At 38.4% G+C, this 8547-nt stretch overlaps 1 long non-coding RNA gene across 1 annotated transcript; it reads left to right on the forward strand.

The window, feature by feature from the left end:
* Positions 1-316: 316 nt before the first annotated feature.
* On the forward strand, positions 317-1318 carry LOC145163022 (uncharacterized). Its single transcript, XR_013739513.1, has 2 exons — positions 317-887; positions 1040-1318. It is a non-coding gene; the product is annotated as an uncharacterized LOC145163022 (long non-coding RNA).
* The last annotated feature ends 7229 nt before the right edge of the window (positions 1319-8547 follow it).

The following is an 8547-nucleotide window of genomic DNA, read 5'->3' on the forward strand; positions in this document are numbered from 1 at the left end:
ATAAAAAAATCAATTTTAATAATTCATTATTTTTCTTATTTTTTTTATAAATCCAAAATTCTTAAATATTTAGACATTTATATTTAATTTTTTTTAGTTAACTTATGTAAGACATGAGTCTTACACCTAGTATATATATATATATATATATATATATATATATATATATATATATATATATATATATATATATATAACTCAGACTCTCTCTAAGATGAATTTTTGTTGTGCTGAGTGGTACCTATTCTTAATTCTTTTTTAATTTAATAATTATTTATTTCTTATTTATTATTACAAAATGCTTAAAAAATGAGGTGGCCCCACCCCGACCCTCACTTTCGCCTATCTTCCATTCCCCGAGCTTAAACAAAAATACACATCTTCAATTCAAAACAAATTCGGATGAGAGCTTCAATCGACCATCGACCGACCACTTCAGACACCCATTTTCTTCTGGAAACCTACACCACCAAGCCCTTCTTCTTCCTCCTCATCCTATCTGCTTCGAGTTTTTGGGTGTTCATGAAGATCTGGAAATCGAATTTAGGGTGTTGAGGGCAACGTCTCGATATCCCTATGGTATGTGGGATTTCAAATCGCCGTCCGTCGATCACCATTACCTATGACCATTGCTACTTCTAGCGATCACGTGAAGTAGAGAAATGGATCGATCGATAGGTTTGTAGGTTTGTTGATGGGTACACGCAGATTTATAGATGGGTTTGCAGGTTCGAAGATGATAGAAGAGGGGAAGAGGAGTCGTGTTTGGCATTTCTGTAACGAAGGGCGGAGACGTATGTGGTGTTTTTGGAACGAAGAAATCCGTGAAGGTCGGCGATGCAGTGGTCACTGGAGTACTTGGAACGGAGAAGGAAGGGGGTCAAGAAGTAGGGGGTCGTCCAAGTTTATCGGAGTAATTCAATTTTGGGTTTTCCTCTTACAGATAAACAGACGCACAACACCACCAAAATTGGATAACTCAGATTTAGATCATTAGACATTTGAAATCGAATCTAAACACTGGGTTTCCGTCTTGTAGATGAAGGAGAAAGCAATGTTGGTTTGATTTTGGCATCAAGATTGATATCATCTGTGTTTATCAGATTTTGGTGGTGAAGGATTCTCCCATTTGACGAATTGCAGAGAAAAATCAAGTTCATACCGTGAAGAAGTATACATATTCTCCATATCCGCTTTACGAATTTGGGTTTTGTTTTGGTGAATTCCATATGCATGTTAGGTTAGAATCGAATACAAGAGCAATGTTAAAGGATTTATGTCAAGGAAAACAAGGCTGAAACAACATTGGAGAAGTAAACTCGTAGAGCTGTGAACCAAAGAAGACATGAGAAGAAACGAATGGTTTGTTTTATTATTTTAACATTAAATAAAACAAATAAATCAAAAAAAATAAAAATAAAGAAGGGCAATATAGTCTTTTTAGGTCTGATAGGTACCAAACACGCAATAAAAATACATAATAGAGATCGATCGTCTGAGTTAAAAAAGACAATTAAAAATACATAATAGAGATCGATCGTCTGAGTTAAAAAAGACAATTAGGGACCAAACGCATTGATTACCCTAAATCATAGGGACCATTCACATAATTTACTCTATTTTTTTTTTCATTTGTCCCTTATGACTTTCTATAGCCGGTTTGCCCCTTGTGACATTTTATAACCAGTTTGCTTTTCCAACCTACATGGATGGAGCTTCTCTGGCATGTCATGTAGGCAATTCCAACACATTTTATCCATATGGTGCTGACGTGTCGTCCATATTGATATTTAGATTTTTTTTAAAGTTAATTCTCTCTCTCAATGTGTGTGTATGTGTCTCATTTGAAGAAGCAACATCCAAGCAATCTCTTTTTGGTCTCTTTCTATTATATCCATTGTTGCTACTCTATTATTGAAATCTTCAATTAGAAGCTACCTTTTACACCCCATATGCTTTTATTATATCCCACTCACGCACGATCTCAATCTCTAATCAAGACCCTTAGTAAAATTTTGAGTTTTCACTTCAGTTTGGATCCTAGAGCAACAATGGCTGCAATAGTTTTTTTCCCTAAGGATCCAAGGATAGTGAAGGTGTCATTGCGAAGTCTATATTGCTCAAGAATTATCAACTTTCATGCTTGTTTACGAGTAGTTCTTGTTAATCACAATGGTTATCATAACAAAATGATAATGAAGGACCACGAATAAGATGAGGGTGAGACTAAGGTCTTTTGTCCAACACCTATACAACAAGTACTTTTTGTTCCTCCTTCGTCTGTCGGATCCAACGACCAGCAATCAACCGCCTATGTTTAAAAGGTAAGACTCTTTTCCTAAAATGAAATGTGATGTGTATATTTTATACACATAATTTTCATTTTATGTGTACAATATCATATCTCATCCAAATTTCTTTATGACCAACCAATTCCAAGTGCAAAAAGAAAAAACATTTGTCTCTTATACAATTGTTGGATTATGATGTTTATAACAAAACATAATTAGACATTAACAACATAAGAAAAACAAATCACCCATCATAAAACAGACAAGATAATGTTTATTAAATTTATGCAACTTAGACAAATACTCCAAAAAAGATAAATATAGTACCTTTATTTGTAGTTAAGAAGAAATCACATATCCCAAAGTAGAGATCCATTATTGTAGTTGCATCGTTTGGCTTCAAACAAGCAAGTCTTTCTCCTTTGTGATCCAAGCAAAAGTTCAGTTAACCCTGCGGAAAGTTTCTTGATCCGGCAACAAGAGATGAGGGAAAAGAGAATATTGAATTAGGATTTTTAAGGTTTCTTGGTTAAATGCCTCCAAGGTTTATATATATATATATATATATATATATATATATATATATATATATATATATATATATATATATATATATAAAAAGAGAGACGGAGAGAGAGAGAGAGTGTGTGTAACACGCATAAAAAAATCATGAAAAATTTGAACTTTTAAAACCAAACCATAATCATCATTGTTACAAAATAGTTTTCAAAACATGTTTAATATCAGAGTTTTCCCAAAATCATAAATCAAAACACGAGGAGGTGTACGGTCAGGCCTTCACCTTCCGACCATCACCTGAGGTACCTGAAACATAACCCAAAACTATAAGCCCAATGCTTAGTGAGTTCCCCTAAAGTACCAACACACAAACAAATAACACATATACAATAACATCATACTATGAGTCCAATCAATCATCGGGTTGGAATACCCCACACCCTCAACCATCGGGTTGGAATGCCAACATACTACGAGTCCAATCATTATTGGGATGGAATACCCTCGGGCCCATTCAAACATCGGGTTGGTATGCCCCCGCCTGTTGGCTTACGCACAAAGCAGTGAAGCCTCAGCCACCGACCAAACATGTGAACATATAACAGGTAATCATATAACAGTCTACAGCCAGTCAAACAGATCTACAGATCACTAAGCATAACATCATCTTATATATCAGGATACCGATCTAACAGATCACTACAATACAATAGCATGCATAACAGGATATCAATCCAATGGGCCGACATTGGTGCCTTCGACCCGCAAGTATAGTGAGGAAAACTCACCTCGCAAACTGAACAGAACTAATGAGGTCCGACTTCGAATCTCATCTCTCTAATCGATACCTATTTCCACCAAGTGACAAATTCCATCAAAATCCCAAAATACCCAAAATGCCCTTAAGGTCAAACTTGGTCAAAGTCAAAGTCAAAGTCAAAGTCAAAGTCAAAGTCGACATGTCAAACCCACTAAATCAACCGAGTCAACCCAGCTGAGTCGACCCAACCGAGCTGACCCAGTACGAGTACGCGGGGCGTACTCCGGAGGTACGCTTAGCATATGCGAAGCCTCGTAGAAGACCACCATCGGGGTGGTTGACCGAGTACGCATGGTGTACTCCCATGTACGCGGGGCGTACCCTCGCAACCTCCAAACTCCATTTAATGCTTAATGGCTTAAGAACTTAAGCCCATACTTCAGATCTACGGTCCACAAAGTGCTTAACACAAGGTCTTAATCCATTAAGACCTTCTACAAGATGCATGCAGCAAATCTAACCAAATGGACTTCATTTTTATGGGTTAGGACCCTTCCTAGGATCTGAAAGGACAGCTCAAAATGTCAAGAGCAAATCATGCACAAGAGGGGACCTTTGGGACAAGAAAAGCAACCTAAAACACCTAAAAATGGGATCTAACAACCAAGACACCAAGGTATAGACTTTATACCTTCTGGAACTTCTCAAGAAGGCAAAGATCTCAGATCCACAAGCTTGCTTCCACTTCAAGGCTCCTTAATGCAACTTCTTCCTCCTTCAACACACCAAGAACACTCTTGAGCTCAAAACACACACTAAGAGGGCTAGGGTTTGCAAAAACATCTCAAAGGATGTGGAGGCTGAAAAGGTGAGGAGAAATGAAACATAATGTTGCTTAAATACCACCTAAACCCTAAAAATTAGGGTGTCCTCCTGAAGCTAGTACGCCCCATGTACATAAGTATACGCCCAACGTACACACATGTACACATGGCGTACTCCTCCTACCATATTTACAAAATTGCCACTAGGGTTTCAAAGCATAACTTCTTGGACTTAGGGACCAAAATGACATGAAATAGAATTATAGGAATGAATTTAGAAGTACCTGAACATCGGGATATTACAATTCTCCCCCACTTGAACTAGACTTCGTCCTCGAAGTCTGCTGCGGTGAACAACTCAGGATAATGCTCCCGCATCTCAGCCTCCGACTCCCAGGTCCACTCGGAGCCCCTCTGGTGCTGCCACCGTACCTTTACCAAAGGTATTTCCTCCGGAGCCCCTCCGGTGCCCCTCCGGTGCTCCCAGGTCCACTCGACCGAAGAACTCTCCTGAATCGACAGAAAGTGGGCACTCTTGGTCAATCGATCCACGATGACCCATATAACATCAAAACCCTTTCCCGTCTTCGAAAACTTGGTGATAAAATCCATCGATATATGCTCCTATTTCCACATGGGAACCTCCAGAGGCTACAGCTTGCCATGCGGCCTCTGATGCTCAGCCTTGACTATCTTGCAGGTCAAGCATCTCTCCACATAACCAGGCTATCTCCCTTTTCATACATGGTCACCAATAGCTCAATCTCAAATCCCTATACATCTTGGTGGCCCCCGAATGAATAGAAAAACGAGACTTATGAGCCTCCTCCAATACAACCTGCCTGATCCCACCAGAAACCGGAACCCAGACCCGACCACACCGGGTCAACAACCCACGACTATCCGTGACAAATCTGTCAATCTCACCTCTGATCCTCTCTTGCTTCCAGTTTTCTTTCCAAACTCTCTCGGTCTGAGCCTCCCTGATCAATCCCAAAAGCGGGGAATCAATTGATATCCTCATACATGTCACCCTATATGAAGACCCAACCGACTTGCGGCTCAAAACATCCGCCACTACATTCGCTTTACCCAGATGATAAAGGATCTCGCAATCATAATCCTTGAATACGTCCAGCCACCTGCGCTGCCGCATGTTTAGATTCGGCTGATCCATAATATGCCTCAGACTCTTGTGATTCGTGTAGATAGTACAACAGACCCCATAAAGATAGTGTCTCCAAATCTTGAGGTCAAAAGCCATTGCCCCCAACTCCAGATCATGAGTGGGATATCACGTCTCGTGCGACTTCAGCTGCCGTGAAGCATAAGCAATCACCCGTCCTCTCTACATGAGGACTGCCCCCAAACCAGTGATGGAAGCATCACAGAATACCACGAAATCCTCAACTCTCTTTGGGAGGGTCAATATCGGGGCCTCACATAACCTCCGCCGAAGGGTCTCAAATGCCGACTGCTGCTCAAGGCCCCATCGGAAATCCACCCCCTTCCTCGTCAGACGAGTGAGGGGTATTGCAATCTTGGAAAATCCTGAATGGATCTACGATAGTACCCTGCCAAACCCAAGAAACTCCTGATATTCGAGGGAGATTTCAGAACCTCCCACTGCATCACGACCTCGATCTTGGCCGGGTCGACCAAAATCTGTCACAACTAGGAATTCTGATACGCTGTAAACACTTAACAAAGAGTGACATTGTAGTTAAAACTTGAAAACATGTATTGTGATTAAATCAATGACAACAAAATTCCTATACAAGCATTCAAATAATCAACAAAGATTGGAAACCCTAAAAAATCCCGATTTAAGTTCATTTTTGGATTAGGATTTTCTTAATGGGCCTAATGGGCCAATAAGCTTCCAATTTGACTATTTTGGACTTAGAACTCTTAAATGGGCCCTAATTGGACCCATATGCACGAAACTTAATATTTTGGGCCTTATAAGCCTAAAATAAACTAGGTTATATTCAATGGGCCTTATTGGGCCATAACAAATCTAAATAGCCCTAATGGGCCATAAAACTCATTCCTTGATTTATTTTGGGCCGTGAGCCATCTCCAAAGATCAATTGGGCCGAAAATCATTTAAATGGGCCATATTATGGACTTAAGCACAAAAAGGCCCAACTTCTTTTCTTCCTTCTACCTCTCTCGGCCCAACCACAAAACATAGGGATGAAGAGTTGACTTTTTACATGCCACCTCACAATTATATTATGGTCTTCCATGCAACATCTCATATCTCCAAGCAACCATCCTTTCACTCTCTCTCTTCTCCCCTCTTTTTTCTTCTTCGGCCGAGAACACCAAAGAAAGACACACACACTCTCAAAAATCTCTCTCAAACACATAAGAACTCTCTTCTCCTTTTCGAGAATTAGAAGTATTCCAAGGAGTTTTTCATTCAAAAATCACTTCTAGTTACAAATCTTGGTAAGTTCTTACTTAAATCCAAAGTTTAACTTCTATACCTCATCAAAAATCATCTTTTAATTCATTCAAATTCATGATCTTGCCTCTTAGAACACATCTAAGCCAAAGATCCTCCAAGAAGCTTGCTAGGCCGAGAATAGCATCAAACTTCTTCCATTCTTCTTCAAAACCGAACCCACAAACTCAAGGTAAGTTCATACCCCTCTATTTTCGGTTTTTACAAGTTTTATGGGGGAGAATACAAGTAAAATGTGTAGATCTATGTGTATGTGTATGCTATGTATGATTTCATGTATGCATGTGTGATTTTATGTGCTTATGTGTTGAATATGTAAACAAAAAGAAAGAAATCTCGAGATCTATGGCATAAGAAGGAAACCAAACATGATCTAAGGTATATTACACTAAACAAGTCAAGAATATTACCCTCTAAGATTATGATAAACATATTGCAACATAAAACCCATTTTTGGGCTTAAATTGTCAAATAAACAAAAGTTGGGTTGAAAAATTACTATTCACGGTTTTCTCAAGGACTAAAAGAGCCTAAACAGTAAAAACAAGTGTTTTTATGAATATCATACTCTTTTAAAGGTTAGAAATGAAATTTATGGCTTAATGGGCCAAATTTTGGGCTTTTCGACCCAATGAGTCAAAATTGCGAAAAACCACATTTTCAAGGGGCTGAATGATAAATTTCACAAAACAGGAGGTAAAAAGTGTAAACAAAACTATTTCAAGGGTTAAAATGCTTTTCTTTTCCAAAAAGGATAAAAAATGTAAAGTTTTTGGAATTTGGGCCAAAATTGTAAAAGTTGCAAAAAGTTTGGACTTTAACTGAAAAACACTTTTCTGGAAGGGCTGAAACTGCCAAAGAATAAGCTTTGAGCTAAAAAATATCACTTGAACAAGTCTATGGGTCAAAAGTGTCAAGAAAATAGTTTAAGGGCTTAAAATGTCTTTTGTTTGTATAAAGGACTAAAATTGTTATTTTTATTAAAGAAGGGCTGAAAAGGTCAAAACCAACATTTTGAACCAATTATTTTATTGTTAAGATAGTTGAATCAAAAATACCAAAAACTACAACTCATGAAAATAGAAAGATGAATATACGTATAAATCCAAAAATCGTTATAAACAAATCGATCGGTCTCGTGTCGATACAAAAATTACAATCCTCCAATCAAACCTTCCAACAATTATACAATACCTAAAACAAGTAAACATTCGAAACTTTGGGCTTAAAAGTTACAATCATGCTTGTTGGGCCTTTGTGATCCATTAACATGATTTTTGGGCCCAAGGGATAATAATAATAAATGTTATTGGGCCTTCTATGACCCAATTTCATATTTTAGGGACCCTCAATGGCTTTAAGTGCTATTGGGCCTTAGTGGCCCATTAGCATTGCTAGTAAGGTCCAAGTAAATCAAATGCGAAATGGGCCAACGTGTCCTTCGTATACCCAACAGCCTAAAATAACTCACGAAAGTAGCAGGACTTTGTATTCCTCTTCTCCTCGTTTGTTAGGCTTATGTGTAATCAAAGTAAACAAATTCAGGTCGTTAATCAATAGTAATCAATGATGTTTGGATTAAGTGAGTAATAACGGGCGACACCTCTAAGGGTCGTTCGTAGTCTGTAGTTATAATCAAAGTCTCCTGGAAGGAGAGCGAGAGTTTGTGTATAGATCTAT

This window comes from Lactuca virosa, chromosome 3 (genome assembly GCF_052849685.1).
Source record: "Lactuca virosa cultivar CGN04683 chromosome 3, Lactuca_virosa_CGN04683_v6, whole genome shotgun sequence".
Lineage (NCBI taxonomy): Eukaryota > Viridiplantae > Streptophyta > Magnoliopsida > Asterales > Asteraceae > Lactuca > Lactuca virosa.